The sequence below is a fragment of the Euwallacea similis genome, unplaced genomic scaffold (genome assembly GCF_039881205.1).
Source record: "Euwallacea similis isolate ESF13 unplaced genomic scaffold, ESF131.1 scaffold_51, whole genome shotgun sequence".
In the NCBI taxonomy this organism is placed as follows: Eukaryota; Metazoa; Arthropoda; class Insecta; order Coleoptera; family Curculionidae; genus Euwallacea; species Euwallacea similis.
The window spans coordinates 110,365-135,557 of record NW_027098676.1 but is presented as its reverse complement, the minus strand read 5'-3'; positions in this window follow the sequence as shown (position 1 = coordinate 135,557).

Below are 25,193 nucleotides of genomic sequence, written 5' to 3'. Positions count from 1 at the left end.
CGTGCAAACTTTTGATAATTAACCGGTTTATTTGAGGTATGTGTATTTCTATCTCCGGAATTCATCAAAATAGTCCCACGACTGATCCCACCGTTGGATAGAGCTTGTCTAAAGGAACATTTTGAGTGGTCACACGGCCGAATCGGACCAGGAATTTCCGAGCGCGGAGCGTGCAAACTTTTAATAATTACCCGGTATATTTGAAGTATGTGTATTTCTATCTCCGGAATTCATCAAAATAGTCCCACGACTGATCGCACCGTTGGATAGAGCTTGTCTAGGGGAACATTTTGAGTGGTCACTCGGCAGAATCGGACCAGGAATTTCCGAGCGCGGAGCGTGCAAACTTTTAATAATTACCCGGTATATTTGACGTATGTGTATTTCTATCTCCGGAATTCATCAAAATAGTCCCACGACTGATCCCACCGTTGGATAGAGCTTGTCTAAAGGAACATTTTGAGTGGTCACACGGCCGAATCGGACCAGGAATTTCCGAGCGCGGAGCGTGCAAACTTTTAATAATTACCCGGTATATTTGACGTGTGTGAATTTTTTTCTCAGGAATTCATCAAAATAGTCCCACGACTGATCCCACCGTTGGATAGAGCTTGTCTAGAGGAACATTTTGAGTGGTCACACGGCCGAATCGGACCAGGAATTTCCGAGCGCGGAGCGTGCAAACTTTTAATAATTAACCGGTTTATTTGAGGTATGTGGATTTTTCTCTCAGGAATTCATCAAAATAGTCCCACGACTGATCGCACCGTTGGATAGAGCTTGTCTAGAGGAACATTTTGAGTGGTCACTCGGGCGAATCGGACCAGAAATTTCCGAGCGCGGAGCGTGCAAACTTTTAATAATTACCCGGTATATTTGACGTGTGTGAATTTTTTTCTCAGGAATTCATCAAAATAGTCCCACGACTGATCCCACCGTTGGATAGAGCTTGTCTAGAGGAACATTTTGAGTGGTCACACGGCCGAATCGGACCAGGAATTTCCGAGCGCGGAGCGTGCAAACTTTTAATAATTACCCGGTATATTTGAAGTATGTGTATTTCTATCTCCGGAATTCATCAAAATAGTCCCACGACTGATCGCACCGTTGGATAGAGCTTGTCTAGAGGAACATTTTGAGTGGTCACTCGGCCGAATCGGACCAGAAATTTCCGAGCGCGGAGCGTGCAAACTTTTAATAATTAACCGGTTTATTTGAGGTATGTGGATTTTTGTCTCAGGAATTCATCAAAATAGTCCCACGACTGATCCCACCGTTGGATAGAGCTTGTCTAAAGGAACATTTTGAGTGGTCACACGGCCGAATCGGACCAGAAATTTCCGAGCGCGGAGCGTGCAAACTTTTAATAATTAACCGGTTTATTTGAGGTATGTGGATTTTTGTCTCAGCAATTCATCAAAATAGTCCCACGACTGATCCCACCGTTGGATAGAGCTTGTCTAAAGGAACATTTTGAGTGGTCACACGGCCGAATCGGACCAGGAATTTCCGAGCGCGGAGCGTGCAAACTTTTAATAATTACCCGGTATATTTGACGTGTGTGAATTTTTTTCTCAGGAATTCATCAAAATAGTCCCACGACTGATCCCACCGTTGGATAGAGCTTGTCTAGAGGAACATTTTGAGTGGTCACACGGCCGAATCGGACCAGGAATTTCCGAGCGCGGAGCGTGCAAACTTTTAATAATTAACCGGTTTATTTGAGGTATGTGGATTTTTCTCTCAGGAATTCATCAAAATAGTCCCACGACTGATCGCACCGTTGGATAGAGCTTGTCTAGAGGAACATTTTGAGTGGTCACTCGGGCGAATCGGACCAGAAATTTCCGAGCGCGGAGCGTGCAAACTTTTAATAATTACCCGGTATATTTGACGTGTGTGAATTTTTTTCTCAGGAATTCATCAAAATAGTCCCACGACTGATCCCACCGTTGGATAGAGCTTGTCTAGAGGAACATTTTGAGTGGTCACACGGCCGAATCGGACCAGGAATTTCCGAGCGCGGAGCGTGCAAACTTTTAATAATTACCCGGTATATTTGAAGTATGTGTATTTCTATCTCCGGAATTCATCAAAATAGTCCCACGACTGATCGCACCGTTGGATAGAGCTTGTCTAGAGGAACATTTTGAGTGGTCACTCGGCCGAATCGGACCAGAAATTTCCGAGCGCGGAGCGTGCAAACTTTTAATAATTAACCGGTTTATTTGAGGTATGTGGATTTTTGTCTCAGGAATTCATCAAAATAGTCCCACGACTGATCCCACCGTTGGATAGAGCTTGTCTAAAGGAACATTTTGAGTGGTCACACGGCCGAATCGGACCAGAAATTTCCGAGCGCGGAGCGTGCAAACTTTTAATAATTAACCGGTTTATTTGAGGTATGTGGATTTTTGTCTCAGCAATTCATCAAAATAGTCCCACGACTGATCCCACCGTTGGATAGAGCTTGTCTAGAGGAACATTTTGAGTGGTCACACGGCCGAATCGGACCAGGAATTTCCGAGCGCGGAGCGTGCAAACTTTTAATAATTACCCGGTATATCTGACGTATGTGTATTTCTATCTCCGGAATTCATCAAAATAGTCCCACGACTGATCCCACCGTTGGATAGAGCTTGTCTAGAGGAACATTTTGAGTGGTCACACGGCCGAATCGGACCAGGAATTTCCGAGCGCGGAGCGTGCAAACTTTTAATAATTACCCGGTATATCTGACGTATGTGTATTTCTATCTCCGGAATTCATCAAAATAGTCCCACGACTGATCCCACCGTTGGATAGAGCTTGTCTAGAGGAACATTTTGAGTGGTCACACGGCCGAATCGGACCAGGAATTTCCGAGCGCGGAGCGTGCAAACTTTTAATAATTACCCGGTATATTTGACGTATGTGTATTTCTATCTCCGGAATTCATCAAAATAGTCCCACGACTGATCCCACCGTTGGATAGAGCTTGTCTAAAGGAACATTTTGAGTGGTCACACGGCCTAATCGGACCAGAAATTTCCGAGCGCGGAGCGTGTAAACTTTTGATAATTACCCGGTTTATTTGACGTGTGTGAATTTTTTTCTCAGGAATTCATCAAAATAGTACCACGACTGATCCCACCGTTGGATAGAGCTTGTCTAGAGGAACATTTTGAGTGGTCACACGGCCGAATCGGACCAGAAATTTCCGAGCGCGGAGCGTGCATACTTTTAATAATTAACCGGTTTATTTGAGGTATGTGGATTTTTCTCTCAGGAATTCATCAAAATAGTCCCACGACTGATCGCACCGTTGGATAGAGCTTGTCTAGAGGAACATTTTGAGTGGTCACACGGCCGAAGAGGACCAGAAATTTCCGAGCGCGGAGAGTGCAAACTTTTAATAATTAACCGGATTATTTGAGGTATGTGGATTTTTCTCTCAGGAATTCATCAAAATAGTCCCACGACTGATCGCACCGTTGGATAGAGCTTGTCTAGAGGAACATTTTGAGTGGTCACATGGCCGAAGAGGACCAGAAATTTCCGAGCGCGGAGCGTGCATACTTTTAATAATTAACCGGTTTATTTGAGGTATGTGGATTTTTCTCTCCGGAATTCATCAAAATAGTCCCACGACTGATCGCACCGTTGGATAGAGCTTGTCTAGAGGAACATTTTGAGTGGTCACACGGCCGAAGAGGACCAGAAATTTCCGAGCGCGGAGCGTGCATACTTTTAATAATTAACCGGTTTATTTGAGGTATGTGGATTTTTCTCTCAGGAATTCATCAAAATAGTCCCACGACTGATCGCACCGTTGGATAGAGCTTGTCTAGAGGAACATTTTGAGTGGTCACACGGCCGAAGAGGACCAGAAATTTCCGAGCGCGGAGCGTGCATACTTTTAATAATTAACCGGTTTATTTGAGGTATGTGGATTTTTCTCTCAGGAATTCATCAAAATAGTCCCACGACTGATCCCACCGTTGGATAGAGCTTGTCTAGAGGAACATTTTGAGTGGTCACACGGCCGAATCGGACCAGGAATTTCCGAGCGCGGAGCGTGCAAACTTTTAATAATTACCCGGTATATTTGACGTATGTGTATTTCTATCTCCGGAATTCATCAAAATAGTCCCACGACTGATCGCACCGTTGGATAGAGCTTGTCTAGAGGAAAATTTTGAGTGGTCACTCGGCCGAATCGGACCAGAAATTTCCGAGCGCGGAGCGTGCAAACTTTTAATAATTAACCGGTTTATTTGAGGTATGTGGATTTTTGTCTCAGGAATTCATCAAAATAGTCCCACGACTGATCCCACCGTTGGATAGAGCTTGTCTAGAGGAACATTTTGAGTGATCACACCGCCGATTCGGACCAGGAATTTCCGAGCGCGGAGCGTGCAAACTTTTGATAATTAACCGGTTTATTTGAGGTATGTGTATTTCTATCTCCGGAATTCATCAAAATAGTCCCACGACTGATCGCACCGTTGGATAGAGCTTGTCTAAAGGAACATTTTGAGTGGTCACACGGCCTAATCGGACCAGAAATTTCCGAGCGCGGAGCGTGTAAACTTTTGATAATTACCCGGTTTATTTGACGTGTGTGAATTTTTTTCTCAGGAATTCATCAAAATAGTACCACGACTGATCCCACCGTTGGATAGAGCTTGTCTAGAGGAACATTTTGAGTGGTCACACGGCCGAATCGGACCAGAAATTTCCGAGCGCGGAGCGTGCATACTTTTAATAATTAACCGGTTTATTTGAGGTATGTGGATTTTTCTCTCAGGAATTCATCAAAATAGTCCCACGACTGATCGCACCGTTGGATAGAGCTTGTCTAGAGGAACATTTTGAGTGGTCACACGGCCGAAGAGGACCAGAAATTTCCGAGCGCGGAGAGTGCAAACTTTTAATAATTAACCGGATTATTTGAGGTATGTGGATTTTTCTCTCAGGAATTCATCAAAATAGTCCCACGACTGATCGCACCGTTGGATAGAGCTTGTCTAGAGGAACATTTTGAGTGGTCACACGGCCGAAGAGGACCAGAAATTTCCGAGCGCGGAGCGTGCATACTTTTAATAATTAACCGGTTTATTTGAGGTATGTGGATTTTTCTCTCCGGAATTCATCAAAATAGTCCCACGACTGATCGCACCGTTGGATAGAGCTTGTCTAGAGGAACATTTTGAGTGGTCACACGGCCGAATCGGACCAGAAATTTCCGAGCGCGGAGCGTGCATACTTTTAATAATTAACCGGTTTATTTGAGGTATGTGGATTTTTCTCTCAGGAATTCATCAAAATAGTCCCACGACTGATCGCACCGTTGGATAGAGCTTGTCTAGAGGAACATTTTGAGTGGTCACACGGCCGAAGAGGACCAGAAATTTCCGAGCGCGGAGAGTGCAAACTTTTAATAATTAACCGGATTATTTGAGGTATGTGGATTTTTCTCTCAGGAATTCATCAAAATAGTCCCACGACTGATCGCACCGTTGGATAGAGCTTGTCTAGAGGAACATTTTGAGTGGTCACACGGCCGAAGAGGACCAGAAATTTCCGAGCGCGGAGCGTGCATACTTTTAATAATTAACCGGTTTATTTGAGGTATGTGGATTTTTCTCTCCGGAATTCATCAAAATAGTCCCACGACTGATCGCACCGTTGGATAGAGCTTGTCTAGAGGAACATTTTGAGTGGTCACACGGCCGAAGAGGACCAGAAATTTCCGAGCGCGGAGCGTGCATACTTTTAATAATTAACCGGTTTATTTGAGGTATGTGGATTTTTCTCTCAGGAATTCATCAAAATAGTCCCACGACTGATCGCACCGTTGGATAGAGCTTGTCTAGAGGAACATTTTGAGTGGTCACACGGCCGAAGAGGACCAGAAATTTCCGAGCGCGGAGCGTGCATACTTTTAATAATTAACCGGTTTATTTGAGGTATGTGGATTTTTCTCTCAGGAATTCATCAAAATAGTCCCACGACTGATCGCACCGTTGGATAGAGCTTGTCTAGAGGAACATTTTGAGTGGTCACACGGCCGAAGAGGACCAGAAATTTCCGAGCGCGGAGCGTGCATACTTTTAATAATTAACCGGTTTATTTGACGTGTGTGAATTTTTTTCTCAGGAATTCATCAAAATAGTCCCACGACTGATCCCACCGTTGGATAGAGCTTGTCTAGAGGAACATTTTGAGTGGTCACACGGCCGAATCGGACCAGGAATTTCCGAGCGCGGAGCGTGCAAACTTTTAATAATTAACCGGTTTATTTGAGGTATGTGGATTTTTCTCTCAGGAATTCATCAAAATAGTCCCACGACTGATCGCACCGTTGGATAGAGCTTGTCTAGAGGAACATTTTGAGTGGTCACTCGGGCGAATCGGACCAGAAATTTCCGAGCGCGGAGCGTGCAAACTTTTAATAATTACCCGGTATATTTGACGTGTGTGAATTTTTTTCTCAGGAATTCATCAAAATAGTCCCACGACTGATCCCACCGTTGGATAGAGCTTGTCTAGAGGAACATTTTGAGTGGTCACACGGCCGAATCGGACCAGGAATTTCCGAGCGCGGAGCGTGCAAACTTTTAATAATTACCCGGTATATTTGAAGTATGTGTATTTCTATCTCCGGAATTCATCAAAATAGTCCCACGACTGATCGCACCGTTGGATAGAGCTTGTCTAGAGGAACATTTTGAGTGGTCACTCGGCCGAATCGGACCAGAAATTTCCGAGCGCGGAGCGTGCAAACTTTTAATAATTAACCGGTTTATTTGAGGTATGTGGATTTTTGTCTCAGGAATTCATCAAAATAGTCCCACGACTGATCCCACCGTTGGATAGAGCTTGTCTAAAGGAACATTTTGAGTGGTCACACGGCCGAATCGGACCAGAAATTTCCGAGCGCGGAGCGTGCAAACTTTTAATAATTAACCGGTTTATTTGAGGTATGTGGATTTTTGTCTCAGCAATTCATCAAAATAGTCCCACGACTGATCCCACCGTTGGATAGAGCTTGTCTAGAGGAACATTTTGAGTGGTCACACGGCCGAATCGGACCAGAAATTTCCGAGCGCGGAGCGTGCAAACTTTTAATAATTACCCGGTATATCTGACGTATGTGTATTTCTATCTCCGGAATTCATCAAAATAGTCCCACGACTGATCCCACCGTTGGATAGAGCTTGTCTAGAGGAACATTTTGAGTGGTCACACGGCCGAATCGGACCAGGAATTTCCGAGCGCGGAGCGTGCAAACTTTTAATAATTACCCGGTATATCTGACGTATGTGTATTTCTATCTCCGGAATTCATCAAAATAGTCCCACGACTGATCCCACCGTTGGATAGAGCTTGTCTAGAGGAACATTTTGAGTGGTCACACGGCCGAATCGGACCAGAAATTTCCGAGCGCGGAGCGTGCAAACTTTTAATAATTAACCGGTTTATTTGAGGTATGTGGATTTTTGTCTCAGGAATTCATCAAAATAGTCCCACGACTGATCCCACCGTTGGATAGAGCTTGTCTAAAGGAACATTTTGAGTGGTCACACGGCCGAATCGGACCAGAAATTTCCGAGCGCGGAGCGTGCAAACTTTTAATAATTAACCGGTTTATTTGAGGTATGTGGATTTTTGTCTCAGCAATTCATCAAAATAGTCCCACGACTGATCCCACCGTTGGATAGAGCTTGTCTAAAGGAACATTTTGAGTGGTCACACGGCCGAATCGGACCAGGAATTTCCGAGCGCGGAGCGTGCAAACTTTTAATAATTACCCGGTATATTTGACGTGTGTGAATTTTTTTCTCAGGAATTCATCAAAATAGTCCCACGACTGATCCCACCGTTGGATAGAGCTTGTCTAGAGGAACATTTTGAGTGGTCACACGGCCGAATCGGACCAGGAATTTCCGAGCGCGGAGCGTGCAAACTTTTAATAATTAACCGGTTTATTTGAGGTATGTGGATTTTTCTCTCAGGAATTCATCAAAATAGTCCCACGACTGATCGCACCGTTGGATAGAGCTTGTCTAGAGGAACATTTTGAGTGGTCACTCGGGCGAATCGGACCAGAAATTTCCGAGCGCGGAGCGTGCAAACTTTTAATAATTACCCGGTATATTTGACGTGTGTGAATTTTTTTCTCAGGAATTCATCAAAATAGTCCCACGACTGATCCCACCGTTGGATAGAGCTTGTCTAGAGGAACATTTTGAGTGGTCACACGGCCGAATCGGACCAGGAATTTCCGAGCGCGGAGCGTGCAAACTTTTAATAATTACCCGGTATATTTGAAGTATGTGTATTTCTATCTCCGGAATTCATCAAAATAGTCCCACGACTGATCGCACCGTTGGATAGAGCTTGTCTAGAGGAACATTTTGAGTGGTCACTCGGCCGAATCGGACCAGAAATTTCCGAGCGCGGAGCGTGCAAACTTTTAATAATTAACCGGTTTATTTGAGGTATGTGGATTTTTGTCTCAGGAATTCATCAAAATAGTCCCACGACTGATCCCACCGTTGGATAGAGCTTGTCTAAAGGAACATTTTGAGTGGTCACACGGCCGAATCGGACCAGAAATTTCCGAGCGCGGAGCGTGCAAACTTTTAATAATTAACCGGTTTATTTGAGGTATGTGGATTTTTGTCTCAGCAATTCATCAAAATAGTCCCACGACTGATCCCACCGTTGGATAGAGCTTGTCTAGAGGAACATTTTGAGTGGTCACACGGCCGAATCGGACCAGGAATTTCCGAGCGCGGAGCGTGCAAACTTTTAATAATTACCCGGTATATCTGACGTATGTGTATTTCTATCTCCGGAATTCATCAAAATAGTCCCACGACTGATCCCACCGTTGGATAGAGCTTGTCTAGAGGAACATTTTGAGTGGTCACACGGCCGAATCGGACCAGGAATTTCCGAGCGCGGAGCGTGCAAACTTTTAATAATTACCCGGTATATCTGACGTATGTGTATTTCTATCTCCGGAATTCATCAAAATAGTCCCACGACTGATCCCACCGTTGGATAGAGCTTGTCTAGAGGAACATTTTGAGTGGTCACACGGCCGAATCGGACCAGGAATTTCCGAGCGCGGAGCGTGCAAACTTTTAATAATTACCCGGTATATTTGACGTATGTGTATTTCTATCTCCGGAATTCATCAAAATAGTCCCACGACTGATCCCACCGTTGGATAGAGCTTGTCTAAAGGAACATTTTGAGTGGTCACACGGCCTAATCGGACCAGAAATTTCCGAGCGCGGAGCGTGTAAACTTTTGATAATTACCCGGTTTATTTGACGTGTGTGAATTTTTTTCTCAGGAATTCATCAAAATAGTACCACGACTGATCCCACCGTTGGATAGAGCTTGTCTAGAGGAACATTTTGAGTGGTCACACGGCCGAATCGGACCAGAAATTTCCGAGCGCGGAGCGTGCATACTTTTAATAATTAACCGGTTTATTTGAGGTATGTGGATTTTTCTCTCAGGAATTCATCAAAATAGTCCCACGACTGATCGCACCGTTGGATAGAGCTTGTCTAGAGGAACATTTTGAGTGGTCACACGGCCGAAGAGGACCAGAAATTTCCGAGCGCGGAGAGTGCAAACTTTTAATAATTAACCGGATTATTTGAGGTATGTGGATTTTTCTCTCAGGAATTCATCAAAATAGTCCCACGACTGATCGCACCGTTGGATAGAGCTTGTCTAGAGGAACATTTTGAGTGGTCACATGGCCGAAGAGGACCAGAAATTTCCGAGCGCGGAGCGTGCATACTTTTAATAATTAACCGGTTTATTTGAGGTATGTGGATTTTTCTCTCCGGAATTCATCAAAATAGTCCCACGACTGATCGCACCGTTGGATAGAGCTTGTCTAGAGGAACATTTTGAGTGGTCACACGGCCGAAGAGGACCAGAAATTTCCGAGCGCGGAGCGTGCATACTTTTAATAATTAACCGGTTTATTTGAGGTATGTGGATTTTTCTCTCAGGAATTCATCAAAATAGTCCCACGACTGATCGCACCGTTGGATAGAGCTTGTCTAGAGGAACATTTTGAGTGGTCACACGGCCGAAGAGGACCAGAAATTTCCGAGCGCGGAGCGTGCATACTTTTAATAATTAACCGGTTTATTTGAGGTATGTGGATTTTTCTCTCAGGAATTCATCAAAATAGTCCCACGACTGATCCCACCGTTGGATAGAGCTTGTCTAGAGGAACATTTTGAGTGGTCACACGGCCGAATCGGACCAGGAATTTCCGAGCGCGGAGCGTGCAAACTTTTAATAATTACCCGGTATATTTGACGTATGTGTATTTCTATCTCCGGAATTCATCAAAATAGTCCCACGACTGATCGCACCGTTGGATAGAGCTTGTCTAGAGGAAAATTTTGAGTGGTCACTCGGCCGAATCGGACCAGAAATTTCCGAGCGCGGAGCGTGCAAACTTTTAATAATTAACCGGTTTATTTGAGGTATGTGGATTTTTGTCTCAGGAATTCATCAAAATAGTCCCACGACTGATCCCACCGTTGGATAGAGCTTGTCTAGAGGAACATTTTGAGTGATCACACCGCCGATTCGGACCAGGAATTTCCGAGCGCGGAGCGTGCAAACTTTTGATAATTAACCGGTTTATTTGAGGTATGTGTATTTCTATCTCCGGAATTCATCAAAATAGTCCCACGACTGATCGCACCGTTGGATAGAGCTTGTCTAAAGGAACATTTTGAGTGGTCACACGGCCTAATCGGACCAGAAATTTCCGAGCGCGGAGCGTGTAAACTTTTGATAATTACCCGGTTTATTTGACGTGTGTGAATTTTTTTCTCAGGAATTCATCAAAATAGTACCACGACTGATCCCACCGTTGGATAGAGCTTGTCTAGAGGAACATTTTGAGTGGTCACACGGCCGAATCGGACCAGAAATTTCCGAGCGCGGAGCGTGCATACTTTTAATAATTAACCGGTTTATTTGAGGTATGTGGATTTTTCTCTCAGGAATTCATCAAAATAGTCCCACGACTGATCGCACCGTTGGATAGAGCTTGTCTAGAGGAACATTTTGAGTGGTCACACGGCCGAAGAGGACCAGAAATTTCCGAGCGCGGAGAGTGCAAACTTTTAATAATTAACCGGATTATTTGAGGTATGTGGATTTTTCTCTCAGGAATTCATCAAAATAGTCCCACGACTGATCGCACCGTTGGATAGAGCTTGTCTAGAGGAACATTTTGAGTGGTCACACGGCCGAAGAGGACCAGAAATTTCCGAGCGCGGAGCGTGCATACTTTTAATAATTAACCGGTTTATTTGAGGTATGTGGATTTTTCTCTCCGGAATTCATCAAAATAGTCCCACGACTGATCGCACCGTTGGATAGAGCTTGTCTAGAGGAACATTTTGAGTGGTCACACGGCCGAATCGGACCAGAAATTTCCGAGCGCGGAGCGTGCATACTTTTAATAATTAACCGGTTTATTTGAGGTATGTGGATTTTTCTCTCAGGAATTCATCAAAATAGTCCCACGACTGATCGCACCGTTGGATAGAGCTTGTCTAGAGGAACATTTTGAGTGGTCACACGGCCGAAGAGGACCAGAAATTTCCGAGCGCGGAGAGTGCAAACTTTTAATAATTAACCGGATTATTTGAGGTATGTGGATTTTTCTCTCAGGAATTCATCAAAATAGTCCCACGACTGATCGCACCGTTGGATAGAGCTTGTCTAGAGGAACATTTTGAGTGGTCACACGGCCGAAGAGGACCAGAAATTTCCGAGCGCGGAGCGTGCATACTTTTAATAATTAACCGGTTTATTTGAGGTATGTGGATTTTTCTCTCCGGAATTCATCAAAATAGTCCCACGACTGATCGCACCGTTGGATAGAGCTTGTCTAGAGGAACATTTTGAGTGGTCACACGGCCGAAGAGGACCAGAAATTTCCGAGCGCGGAGCGTGCATACTTTTAATAATTAACCGGTTTATTTGAGGTATGTGGATTTTTCTCTCAGGAATTCATCAAAATAGTCCCACGACTGATCGCACCGTTGGATAGAGCTTGTCTAGAGGAACATTTTGAGTGGTCACACGGCCGAAGAGGACCAGAAATTTCCGAGCGCGGAGCGTGCATACTTTTAATAATTAACCGGTTTATTTGAGGTATGTGGATTTTTCTCTCAGGAATTCATCAAAATAGTCCCACGACTGATCGCACCGTTGGATAGAGCTTGTCTAGAGGAACATTTTGAGTGGTCACACGGCCGAAGAGGACCAGAAATTTCCGAGCGCGGAGCGTGCATACTTTTAATAATTAACCGGTTTATTTGACGTGTGTGAATTTTTTTCTCAGGAATTCATCAAAATAGTCCCACGACTGATCCCACCGTTGGATAGAGCTTGTCTAGAGGAACATTTTGAGTGGTCACACGGCCGAATCGGACCAGGAATTTCCGAGCGCGGAGCGTGCAAACTTTTAATAATTAACCGGTTTATTTGAGGTATGTGGATTTTTCTCTCAGGAATTCATCAAAATAGTCCCACGACTGATCGCACCGTTGGATAGAGCTTGTCTAGAGGAACATTTTGAGTGGTCACTCGGGCGAATCGGACCAGAAATTTCCGAGCGCGGAGCGTGCAAACTTTTAATAATTACCCGGTATATTTGACGTGTGTGAATTTTTTTCTCAGGAATTCATCAAAATAGTCCCACGACTGATCCCACCGTTGGATAGAGCTTGTCTAGAGGAACATTTTGAGTGGTCACACGGCCGAATCGGACCAGGAATTTCCGAGCGCGGAGCGTGCAAACTTTTAATAATTACCCGGTATATTTGAAGTATGTGTATTTCTATCTCCGGAATTCATCAAAATAGTCCCACGACTGATCGCACCGTTGGATAGAGCTTGTCTAGAGGAACATTTTGAGTGGTCACTCGGCCGAATCGGACCAGAAATTTCCGAGCGCGGAGCGTGCAAACTTTTAATAATTAACCGGTTTATTTGAGGTATGTGGATTTTTGTCTCAGGAATTCATCAAAATAGTCCCACGACTGATCCCACCGTTGGATAGAGCTTGTCTAAAGGAACATTTTGAGTGGTCACACGGCCGAATCGGACCAGAAATTTCCGAGCGCGGAGCGTGCAAACTTTTAATAATTAACCGGTTTATTTGAGGTATGTGGATTTTTGTCTCAGCAATTCATCAAAATAGTCCCACGACTGATCCCACCGTTGGATAGAGCTTGTCTAGAGGAACATTTTGAGTGGTCACACGGCCGAATCGGACCAGAAATTTCCGAGCGCGGAGCGTGCAAACTTTTAATAATTACCCGGTATATCTGACGTATGTGTATTTCTATCTCCGGAATTCATCAAAATAGTCCCACGACTGATCCCACCGTTGGATAGAGCTTGTCTAGAGGAACATTTTGAGTGGTCACACGGCCGAATCGGACCAGGAATTTCCGAGCGCGGAGCGTGCAAACTTTTAATAATTACCCGGTATATCTGACGTATGTGTATTTCTATCTCCGGAATTCATCAAAATAGTCCCACGACTGATCCCACCGTTGGATAGAGCTTGTCTAGAGGAACATTTTGAGTGGTCACACGGCCGAATCGGACCAGGAATTTCCGAGCGCGGAGCGTGCAAACTTTTAATAATTACCCGGTATATTTGACGTATGTGTATTTCTATCTCCGGAATTCATCAAAATAGTCCCACGACTGATCCCACCGTTGGATAGAGCTTGTCTAAAGGAACATTTTGAGTGGTCACACGGCCTAATCGGACCAGAAATTTCCGAGCGCGGAGCGTGTAAACTTTTGATAATTACCCGGTTTATTTGACGTGTGTGAATTTTTTTCTCAGGAATTCATCAAAATAGTCCCACGACTGATCCCACCGTTGGATAGAGCTTGTCTAGAGGAACATTTTGAGTGGTCACACGGCCGAATCGGACCAGAAATTTCCGAGCGCGGAGCGTGCATACTTTTAATAATTAACCGGTTTATTTGAGGTATGTGGATTTTTCTCTCAGGAATTCATCAAAATAGTCCCACGACTGATCGCACCGTTGGATAGAGCTTGTCTAGAGGAACATTTTGAGTGGTCACACGGCCGAAGAGGACCAGAAATTTCCGAGCGCGGAGAGTGCAAACTTTTAATAATTAACCGGATTATTTGAGGTATGTGGATTTTTCTCTCAGGAATTCATCAAAATAGTCCCACGACTGATCGCACCGTTGGATAGAGCTTGTCTAGAGGAACATTTTGAGTGGTCACACGGCCGAAGAGGACCAGAAATTTCCGAGCGCGGAGCGTGCATACTTTTAATAATTAACCGGTTTATTTGAGGTATGTGGATTTTTCTCTCCGGAATTCATCAAAATAGTCCCACGACTGATCGCACCGTTGGATAGAGCTTGTCTAGAGGAACATTTTGAGTGGTCACACGGCCGAAGAGGACCAGAAATTTCCGAGCGCGGAGCGTGCATACTTTTAATAATTAACCGGTTTATTTGAGGTATGTGGATTTTTCTCTCAGGAATTCATCAAAATAGTCCCACGACTGATCGCACCGTTGGATAGAGCTTGTCTAGAGGAACATTTTGAGTGGTCACACGGCCGAAGAGGACCAGAAATTTCCGAGCGCGGAGAGTGCAAACTTTTGATAATTAACCGGTTTATTTGACGTGTGTGTATTTCTATCTCCGGAATTCATCAAAATAGTCCCACGACTGATCGCACCGTTGGATAGCGCTTGTCTAGAGGAACATTTTGAGTGGTCACTCGGCCGAATCGGACCAGAAATTTCCGAGCGCGGAGCGTGCAAACTTTTAATAATTAACCGGTTTATTTGAGGTATGTGGATTTTTCTCTCAGGAATTCATCAAAATAGTCCCACGACTGATCGCACCGTTGGATAGAGCTTGTCTAGAGGAACATTTTGAGTGGTCACACGGCCGAAGAGGACCAGAAATTTCCGAGCGCGGAGAGTGCAAACTTTTAATAATTAACCGGATTATTTGAGGTATGTGGATTTTTCTCTCAGGAATTCATCAAAATAGTCCCACGACTGATCGCACCGTTGGATAGAGCTTGTCTAGAGGAACATTTTGAGTGGTCACACGGCCGAAGAGGACCAGAAATTTCCGAGCGCGGAGCGTGCATACTTTTAATAATTAACCGGTTTATTTGAGGTATGTGGATTTTTCTCTCAGGAATTCATCAAAATAGTCCCACGACTGATCGCACCGTTGGATAGAGCTTGTCTAGAGGAACATTTTGAGTGGTCACACGGCCGAAGAGGACCAGAAATTTCCGAGCGCGGAGCGTGCATACTTTTAATAATTAACCGGTTTATTTGAGGTATGTGGATTTTTCTCTCAGGAATTCATCAAAATAGTCCCACGACTGATCGCACCGTTGGATAGAGCTTGTCTAGAGGAACATTTTGAGTGGTCACACGGCCGAAGAGGACCAGAAATTTCCGAGCGCGGAGAGTGCAAACTTTTAATAATTACCCGGTATATTTGACGTGTGTGAATTTTTTTCTCAGGAATTCATCAAAATAGTCCCACGACTGATCCCACCGTTGGATAGAGCTTGTCTAGAGGAACATTTTGAGTGGTCACACGGCCGAATCGGACCAGGAATTTCCGAGCGCGGAGCGTGCAAACTTTTAATAATTAACCGGTTTATTTGAGGTATGTGGATTTTTCTCTCAGGAATTCATCAAAATAGTACCACGACTGATCGCACCGTTGGATAGAGCTTGTCTAGAGGAACATTTTGAGTGGTCACTCGGGCGAATCGGACCAGAAATTTCCGAGCGCGGAGCGTGCAAACTTTTAATAATTACCCGGTATATTTGACGTGTGTGAATTTTTTTCTCAGGAATTCATCAAAATAGTCCCACGACTGATCCCACCGTTGGATAGAGCTTGTCTAGAGGAACATTTTGAGTGGTCACACGGCCGAATCGGACCAGGAATTTCCGAGCGCGGAGCGTGCAAACTTTTAATAATTACCCGGTATATTTGAAGTATGTGTATTTCTATCTCCGGAATTCATCAAAATAGTCCCACGACTGATCGCACCGTTGGATAGAGCTTGTCTAAAGGAACATTTTGAGTGGTCACACGGCCGAATCGGACCAGGAATTTCCGAGCGCGGAGCGTGCAAACTTTTAATAATTACCCGGTATATTTGAAGTATGTGTATTTCTATCTCCGGAATTCATCAAAATAGTCCCACGACTGATCGCACCGTTGGATAGAGCTTGTCTAAAGGAACATTTTGAGTGGTCACTCGGGCGAATCGGACCAGAAATTTCCGAGCGCGGAGCGTGCAAACTTTTAATAATTACCCGGTATATTTGACGTGTGTGAATTTTTTTCTCAGGAATTCATCAAAATAGTCCCACGACTGATCCCACCGTTGGATAGAGCTTGTCTAGAGGAACATTTTGAGTGGTCACACGGCCGAATCGGACCAGGAATTTCCGAGCGCGGAGCGTGCAAACTTTTGATAATTAACCGGTTCATTTGAGGTATGTGTATTTCTATCTCCGGAATTCATCAAAATAGTCCCACGACTGATCACACCGTTGGATAGAGCTTGTCTAAAGGAACATTTTGAGTGGTCACACGGCCGAATCGGACCAGGAATTTCCGAGCGCGGAGCGTGCAAACTTTTAATAATTACCCGGTATATTTGACGTATGTGTATTTCTATCTCCGGAATTCATCAAAATAGTCCCACGACTGATCGCACCGTTGGATAGAGCTTGTCTAGAGGAAAATTTTGAGTGGTCACTCGGCCGAATCGGACCAGAAATTTCCGAGCGCGGAGCGTGCAAACTTTTAATAATTAACCGGTTTATTTGAGGTATGTGGATTTTTGTCTCAGGAATTCATCAAAATAGTCCCACGACTGATCCCACCGTTGGATAGAGCTTGTCTAGAGGAACATTTTGAGTGATCACACTGCCGATTCGGACCAGGAATTTCCGAGCGCGGAGCGTGCAAACTTTTGATAATTAACCGGTTTATTTGAGGTATGTGTATTTCTATCTCCGGAATTCATCAAAATAGTCCCACGACTGATCGCACCGTTGGATAGAGCTTGTCTAGAGGAAAATTTTGAGTGGTCACTCGGCCGAATCGGACCAGAAATTTCCTAGCGCGGAGCGTGCAAACTTTTAATAATTAACCGGTTTATTTGAGGTATGTGTATTTCTATCTCCGGAATTCATCAAAATAGTCCCACGACTGATCGCACCGTTGGATAGAGCTTGTCTAGAGGAACATTTTGAGTGGTCACTCGGCCGAATCGGACCAGAAATTTCCGAGCGCGGAGCGTGCAAACTTTTAATAATTAACCGGTTTATTTGAGGTATGTGGATTTTTGTCTCAGGAATTCATCAAAATAGTCCCACGACTGATCGCACCGTTGGATAGAGCTTGTCTAGAGGAACATTTTGAGTGGTCACACGGCCGAATCGGACCAGAAATTTCCGAGCGCGGAGCGTGCAAACTTTTGATAATTAACCGGTTTATTTGACGTGTGTGAATTTTTTTCTCAGGAATTCATCAAAATAGTCCCACGACTGATCGCACCGTTGGATAGAGCTTGTCTAGAGGAACATTTTGAGTGGTCACTCGGCCGAATCGGACCAGGAATTTCCGAGCGCGGAGCGTGCAAACTTTTGATAATTAACCGGTTTATTTGAGGTATGTGTATTTCTATCTCCGGAATTCATCAAAATAGTCCCACGACTGATCCCACCGTTGGATAGAGCTTGTCTAGAGGAACATTTTGAGTGATCACACCGCCGATTCGGACCAGAAATTTCCTAGCGCGGAGCGTGCAAACTTTTAATAATTAACCGGTTTATTTGAGGTATGTGTATTTCTATCTCCGGAATTCATCAAAATAGTCCCACGACTGATCGCACCGTTGGATAGAGCTTGTCTAGAGGAAAATTTTGAGTGGTCACTCGGCCGAATCGGACCAGAAATTTCCGAGCGCGGAGCGTGCAAACTTTTAATAATTACCCGGTATATTTGACGTGTGTGAATTTTTTTCTCAGGAATTCATCAAAATAGTCCCACGACTGATCCCACCGTTGGATAGAGCTTGTCTAGAGGAACATTTTGAGTGGTCACACGGCCGAATCGGACCAGGAATTTCCGAGCGCGGAGCGTGAAAACTTTTAATAATTACCCGGTATATTTGAAGTATGTGTATTTCTATCTCCGGAATTCATCAAAATAGTCCCACGACTGATCGCACCGTTGGATAGAGCTTGTCTAGAGGAACATTTTGAGTGGTCACTCGGCCGAATCGGACCAGAAATTTCCGAGCGCGGAGCGTGCAAACTTTTAATAATTAACCGGTTTATTTGAGGTATGTGGATTTTTGTCTCAGGAATTCATCAAAATAGTCCCACGACTGATCCCACCGTTGGATAGAGCTTGTCTAAAGGAACATTTTGAGTGGTCACACGGCCGAATCGGACCAGAAATTTCCGAGCGCGGAGCGTGTAAACTTTTGATAATTACCCGGTATATTTGACGTGTGTGAATTTTTTTCTCAGGAATTCATCAAAATAGTCCCACGACTGATCCCACCGTTGGATAGAGCTTGTCTAGAGGAACATTTTGAGTGGTCACACGGCCGAATCGGACCAGGAATTTCCGAGCGCGGAGCGTGAAAACTTTTAATAATTACCCGGTATATTTGAAGTATGTGTATTTCTATCTCCGGAATTCATCAAAATAGTCCCACGACTGATCGCACCGTTGGATAGAGCTTGTCTAGAGGAACATTTTGAGTGGTCACTCGGCCGAATCGGACCAGAAATTTCCGAGCGCGGAGCGTGCAAACTTTTAATAATTAACCGGTTTATTTGAGGTATGTGGATTTTTGTCTCAGGAATTCATCAAAATAGTCCCACGACTGATCCCACCGTTGGATAGAGCTTGTCTAAAGGAACATTTTGAGTGGTCACACGGCCGAATCGGACCAGAAATTTCCGAGCGCGGAGCGTGTAAACTTTTGATAATTACCCGGTATATTTGACGTGTGTGAATTTTTTTCTCAGGAATTCATCAAAATAGTCCCACGACTGATCGCACCGTTGGATAGAGCTTGTCTAGAGGAAAATTTTGAGTGGTCACTCGGCCGAATCGGACCAGAAATTTCCGAGCGCGGAGCGTGCAAACTTTTAATAATTACCCGGTATATTTGACGTGTGTGAATTTTTTTCTCAGGAATTAATCAAAATAGTCCCACGACTGATCCCACCGTTGGATAGAGCTTTTCTAGAGGAACATTTTGAGTGGTCACACGGCCGAATCGGACCAGGAATTTCCGAGCGCGGAGCGTGCAAACTTTTGATAATTAACCGGTTTATTTGAGGTATGTGTATTTCTATCTCCGGAATTCATCAAAATAGTCCCACGACTGATCGCACCGTTGGATAGAGCTTGTCTAGAGGAACATTTTGAGTGGTCACACGGCCGAATCGGACCAGGAATTTCCGAGCGCGGAGCGTGCAAACTTTTGATAATTAACCGGTTTATTTGAGGTATGTGTATTTCTATCTCCGGAATTCATCAAAATAGTCCCACGACTGATCACACCGTTGGATAGAGCTTGTCTAAAGGAACATTTTGAGTGGTCACACGGCCGAATCGGACCAGAAATTTCCGAGCGCGGAGCGTGCAAACTTTTAATAATTAACCGGTTTATTTGAGGTATGTGGAATTTTGTCTCAGGAATTCATCAAAATAGTCCCACGACTGATCCCACCGTTGGATAGAGCTTGTCTAGAGGAACATTTTGAGTGATCACACTGCCGATTCGGACCAGGAATTTCCGAGCGCGGAGCGTGCAAACTTTTGATAATTAACCGGTTTATTTGAGGTATGTGTATTTCTATCTCCGGAATTCATCAAAATAGTCCCACGACTGATCGCACCGTTGGATAGAGCTTGTCTAGAGGAAAATTTTGAGTGGTCACTCGGCCGAATCGGACCAGAAATTTCCGAGCGCGGAGCGTGCAAACTTTTAATAATTAACCGGTTTATTTGAGGTATGTGTATTTCTATCTCCGGAATTCATCAAAATAGTCCCACGACTGATCGCACCGTTGGATAGAGCTTGTCTAGAGGAACATTTTGAGTGGTCACTCGGCCGAATCGGACCAGAAATTTCCGAGCGCGGAGCGTGCAAACTTTTAATAATTAACCGGTTTATTTGAGGTATGTGGATTTTTGTCTCAGGAATTCATCAAAATAGTCCCACGACTGATCCCACCGTTGGATAGAGCTTGTCTAAAGGAACATTTTGAGTGGTCACACGGCCGAATCGGACCAGAAATTTCCGAGCGCGGAGCGTGTAAACTTTTGATAATTACCCGGTTTATTTGACGTGTGTGAATTTTTTTCTCAGGAATTCATCAAAATAGTCCCACGACTGATCGCACCGTTGGATAGAGCTTGTCTAGAGGAACATTTTGAGTGGTCACACGGCCGAATCGGACCAGGAATTTCCGAGCGCGGAGCGTGCAAACTTTTAATAATTACCCGGTATATTTGAAGTATGTGTATTTCTATCTCCGGAATTCATCAAAATAGTCCCACGACTGATCGCACCGTTGGATAGAGCTTGTCTAGAGGAACATTTTGAGTGGTCACACGGCCGAATCGGACCAGAAATTTCCGAGCGCGGAGCGTGCAAACTTTTGATAATTAACCGGTTTATTTGACGTGTGTGAATTTTTTTCTCAGGAATTCATCAAAATAGTCCCACGACTGATCGCACCGTTGGATAGAGCTTGTCTAGAGGAACATTTTGAGTGGTCACTCGGCCGAATCGGACCAGGAATTTCCGAGCGCGGAGCGTGCAAACTTTTGATAATTAACCGGTTTATTTGAGGTATGTGTATTTCTATCTCCGGAATTCATCAAAATAGTCCCACGACTGATCACACCGTTGGATAGAGCTTGTCTAAAGGAACATTTTGAGTGGTCACACGGCCGAATCGGACCAGGAATTTCCGAGCGCGGAGCGTGCAAACTTTTAATAATTACCCGGTATATTTGACGTATGTGTATTTCTATCTCCGGAATTCATCAAAATAGTCCCACGACTGATCGCACCGTTGGATAGAGCTTGTCTAGAGGAAAATTTTGAGTGGTCACTCGGCCGAATCGGACCAGAAATTTCCGAGCGCGGAGCGTGCAAACTTTTAATAATTAACCGGTTTATTTGAGGTATGTGGATTTTTGTCTCAGGAATTCATCAAAATAGTCCCACGACTGATCCCACCGTTGGATAGAGCTTGTCTAGAGGAACATTTTGAGTGATCACACCGCCGATTCGGACCAGGAATTTCCGAGCGCGGAGCGTGCAAACTTTTGATAATTAACCGGTTTATTTGAGGTATGTGTATTTCTATCTCCGGAATTCATCAAAATAGTCCCACGACTGATCGCACCGTTGGATAGAGCTTGTCTAGAGGAAAATTTTGAGTGGTCACTCGGCCGAATCGGACCAGAAATTTCCGAGCGCGGAGCGTGCAAACTTTTAATAATTACCCGGTATATTTGACGTGTGTGAATTTTTTTCTCAGGAATTCATCAAAATAGTCCCACGACTGATCCCACCGTTGGATAGAGCTTGTCTAGAGGAACATTTTGAGTGGTCACACGGCCGAATCGGACCAGGAATTTCCGAGCGCGGAGCGTGCAAACTTTTAATAATTACCCGGTATATTTGAAGTATGTGTATTTCTATCTCCGGAATTCATCAAAATAGTCCCACGACTGATCGCACCGTTGGATAGAGCTTGTCTAGAGGAAAATTTTGAGTGGTCACTCGGCCGAATCGGACCAGAAATTTCCGAGCGCGGAGCGTGCAAACTTTTAATAATTACCCGGTATATTTGACGTGTGTGAATTTTTTTCTCAGGAATTCATCAAAATAGTCCCACGACTGATCCCACCGTTGGATAGAGCTTGTCTAGAGGAACATTTTGAGTGGTCACACGGCCGAATCGGACCAGGAATTTCCGAGCGCGGAGCGTGCAAACTTTTGATAATTAACCGGTTTATTTGAGGTATGTGTATTTCTATCTCCGGAATTCATCAAAATAGTCCCACGACTGATCGCACCGTTGGATAGAGCTTGTCTAGAGGAACATTTTGAGTGGTCACACGGCCGAATCGGACCAGGAATTTCCGAGCGCGGAGCGTGCAAACTTTTGATAATTAACCGGTTTATTTGAGGTATGTGTATTTCTATCTCCGGAATTCATCAAAATAGTCCCACGACTGATCACACCGTTGGATAGAGCTTGTCTAAAGGAACATTTTGAGTGGTCACACGGCCGAATCGGACCAGGAATTTCCGAGCGCGGAGCGTGCAAACTTTTAATAATTACCCGGTATATTTGACGTATGTGTATTTCTATCTCCGGAATTCATCAAAATAGTCCCACGACTGATCGCACCGTTGGATAGAGCTTGTCTAGAGGAAAATTTTGAGTGGTCACTCGGCCGAATCGGACCAGAAATTTCCGAGCGCGGAGCGTGCAAACTTTTAATAATTAACCGGTTTATTTGAGGTATGTGGATTTTTGTCTCAGGAATTCATCAAAATAGTCCCACGACTGATCCCACCGTTGGATAGAGCTTGTCTAGAGGAACATTTTGAGTGATCACACTGCCGATTCGGACCAGGAATTTCCGAGCGCGGAGCGTGCAAACTTTTGATAATTAACCGGTTTATTTGAGGTATGTGTATTTCTATCTCCGGAATTCATCAAAATAGTCCCACGACTGATCGCACCGTTGGATAGAGCTTGTCTAGAGGAAAATTTTGAGTGGTCACTCGGCCGAATCGGACCAGAAATTTCCGAGCGCGGAGCGTGCAAACTTTTAATAATTAACCGGTTTATTTGAGGTATGTGTATTTCTATCTCCGGAATTCATCAAAATAGTCCCACGACTGATCGCACCGTTGGATAGAGCTTGTCTAGAGGAACATTTTGAGTGGTCACTCGGCCGAATCGGACCAGAAATTTCCGAGCGCGGAGCGTGCAAACTTTTAATAATTAACCGGTTTATTTGAGGTATGTGGATTTTTGTCTCAGGAATTCATCAAAATAGTCCCACGACTGATCCCACCGTTGGATAGAGCTTGTCTAAAGGAACATTTTGAGTGGTCACACGGCCGAATCGGACCAGAAATTTCCGAGCGCGGAGCGTGTAAACTTTTGATAATTACCCGGTTTATTTGACGTGTGTGAATTTTTTTCTCAGGAATTCATCAAAATAGTCCCACGACTGATCGCACCGTTGGATAGAGCTTGTCTAGAGGAACATTTTGAGTGGTCACACGGCCGAATCGGACCAGGAATTTCCGAGCGCGGAGCGTGCAAACTTTTAATAATTACCCGGTATATTTGAAGTATGTGTATTTCTATCTCCGGAATTCATCAAAATAGTCCCACGACTGATCGCACCGTTGGATAGAGCTTGTCTAGAGGAACATTTTGAGTGGTCACACGGCCGAATCGGAACAGAAATTTCCGAGCGCGGAGCGTGCAAACTTTTGATAATTAACCGGTTTATTTGACGTGTGTGAATTTTTTTCTCAGGAATTCATCAAAATAGTCCCACGACTGATCGCACCGTTGGATAGAGCTTGTCTAGAGGAACATTTTGAGTGGTCACTCGGCCGAATCGGAACAGGAATTTCCGAGCGCGGAGCGTGCAAACTTTTGATAATTAACCGGTTTATTTGAGGTATGTGTATTTCTATCTCCGGAATTCATCAAAATAGTCCCACGACTGATCACACCGTTGGATAGAGCTTGTCTAAAGGAACATTTTGAGTGGTCACACGGCCGAATCGGACCAGGAATTTCCGAGCGCGGAGCGTGCAAACTTTTAATAATTACCCGGTATATTTGACGTATGTGTATTTCTATCTCCGGAATTCATCAAAATAGTCCCACGACTGATCGCACCGTTGGATAGAGCTTGTCTAGAGGAAAATTTTGAGTGGTCACTCGGCCGAATCGGACCAGAAATTTCCGAGCGCGGAGCGTGCAAACTTTTGATAATTAACCGGTTTATTTGAGGTATGTGTATTTCTATCTCCGGAATTCATCAAAATAGTCCCACGACTGATCGCACCGTTGGATAGAGCTTGTCTAGAGGAAAATTTTGAGTGGTCACTCGGCCGAATCGGACCAGAAATTTCCGAGCGCGGAGCGTGCAAACTTTTAATAATTAACCGGTTTATTTGAGGTATGTGGATTTTTGTCTCAGGAATTCATCAAAATAGTCCCACGACTGATCCCACCGTTGGATAGAGCTTGTCTAGAGGAACATTTTGAGTGATCACACTGCCGATTCGGACCAGGAATTTCCGAGCGCGGAGCGTGCAAACTTTTGATAATTAACCGGTTTATTTGAGGTATGTGTATTTCTATCTCCGGAATTCATCAAAATAGTCCCACGACTGATCGCACCGTTGGATAGAGCTTGTCTAGAGGAAAATTTTGAGTGGTCACTCGGCCGAATCGGACCAGAAATTTCCGAGCGCGGAGCGTGCAAACTTTTAATAATTAACCGGTTTATTTGAGGTATGTGTATTTCTATCTCCGGAATTCATCAAAATAGTCCCACGACTGATCGCACCGTTGGATAGAGCTTGTCTAGAGGAACATTTTGAGTGGTCACTCGGCCGAATCGGACCAGAAATTTCCGAGCGCGGAGCGTGCAAACTTTTAATAATTAACCGGTTTATTTGAGGTATGTGGATTTTTGTCTCAGGAATTCATCAAAATAGTCCCACGACTGATCCCACCGTTGGATAGAGCTTGTCTAGAGGAACATTTTGAGTGATCACACTGCCGATTCGGACCAGGAATTTCCGAGCGCGGAGCGTGCAAACTTTTGATAATTAACCGGTTTATTTGAGGTATGTGTATTTCTATCTCCGGAATTCATCAAAATAGTCCCACGACTGATCGCACCGTTGGATAGAGCTTGTCTAGAGGAAAATTTTGAGTGGTCACTCGGCCGAATCGGACCAGAAATTTCCGAGCGCGGAGCGTGCAAACTTT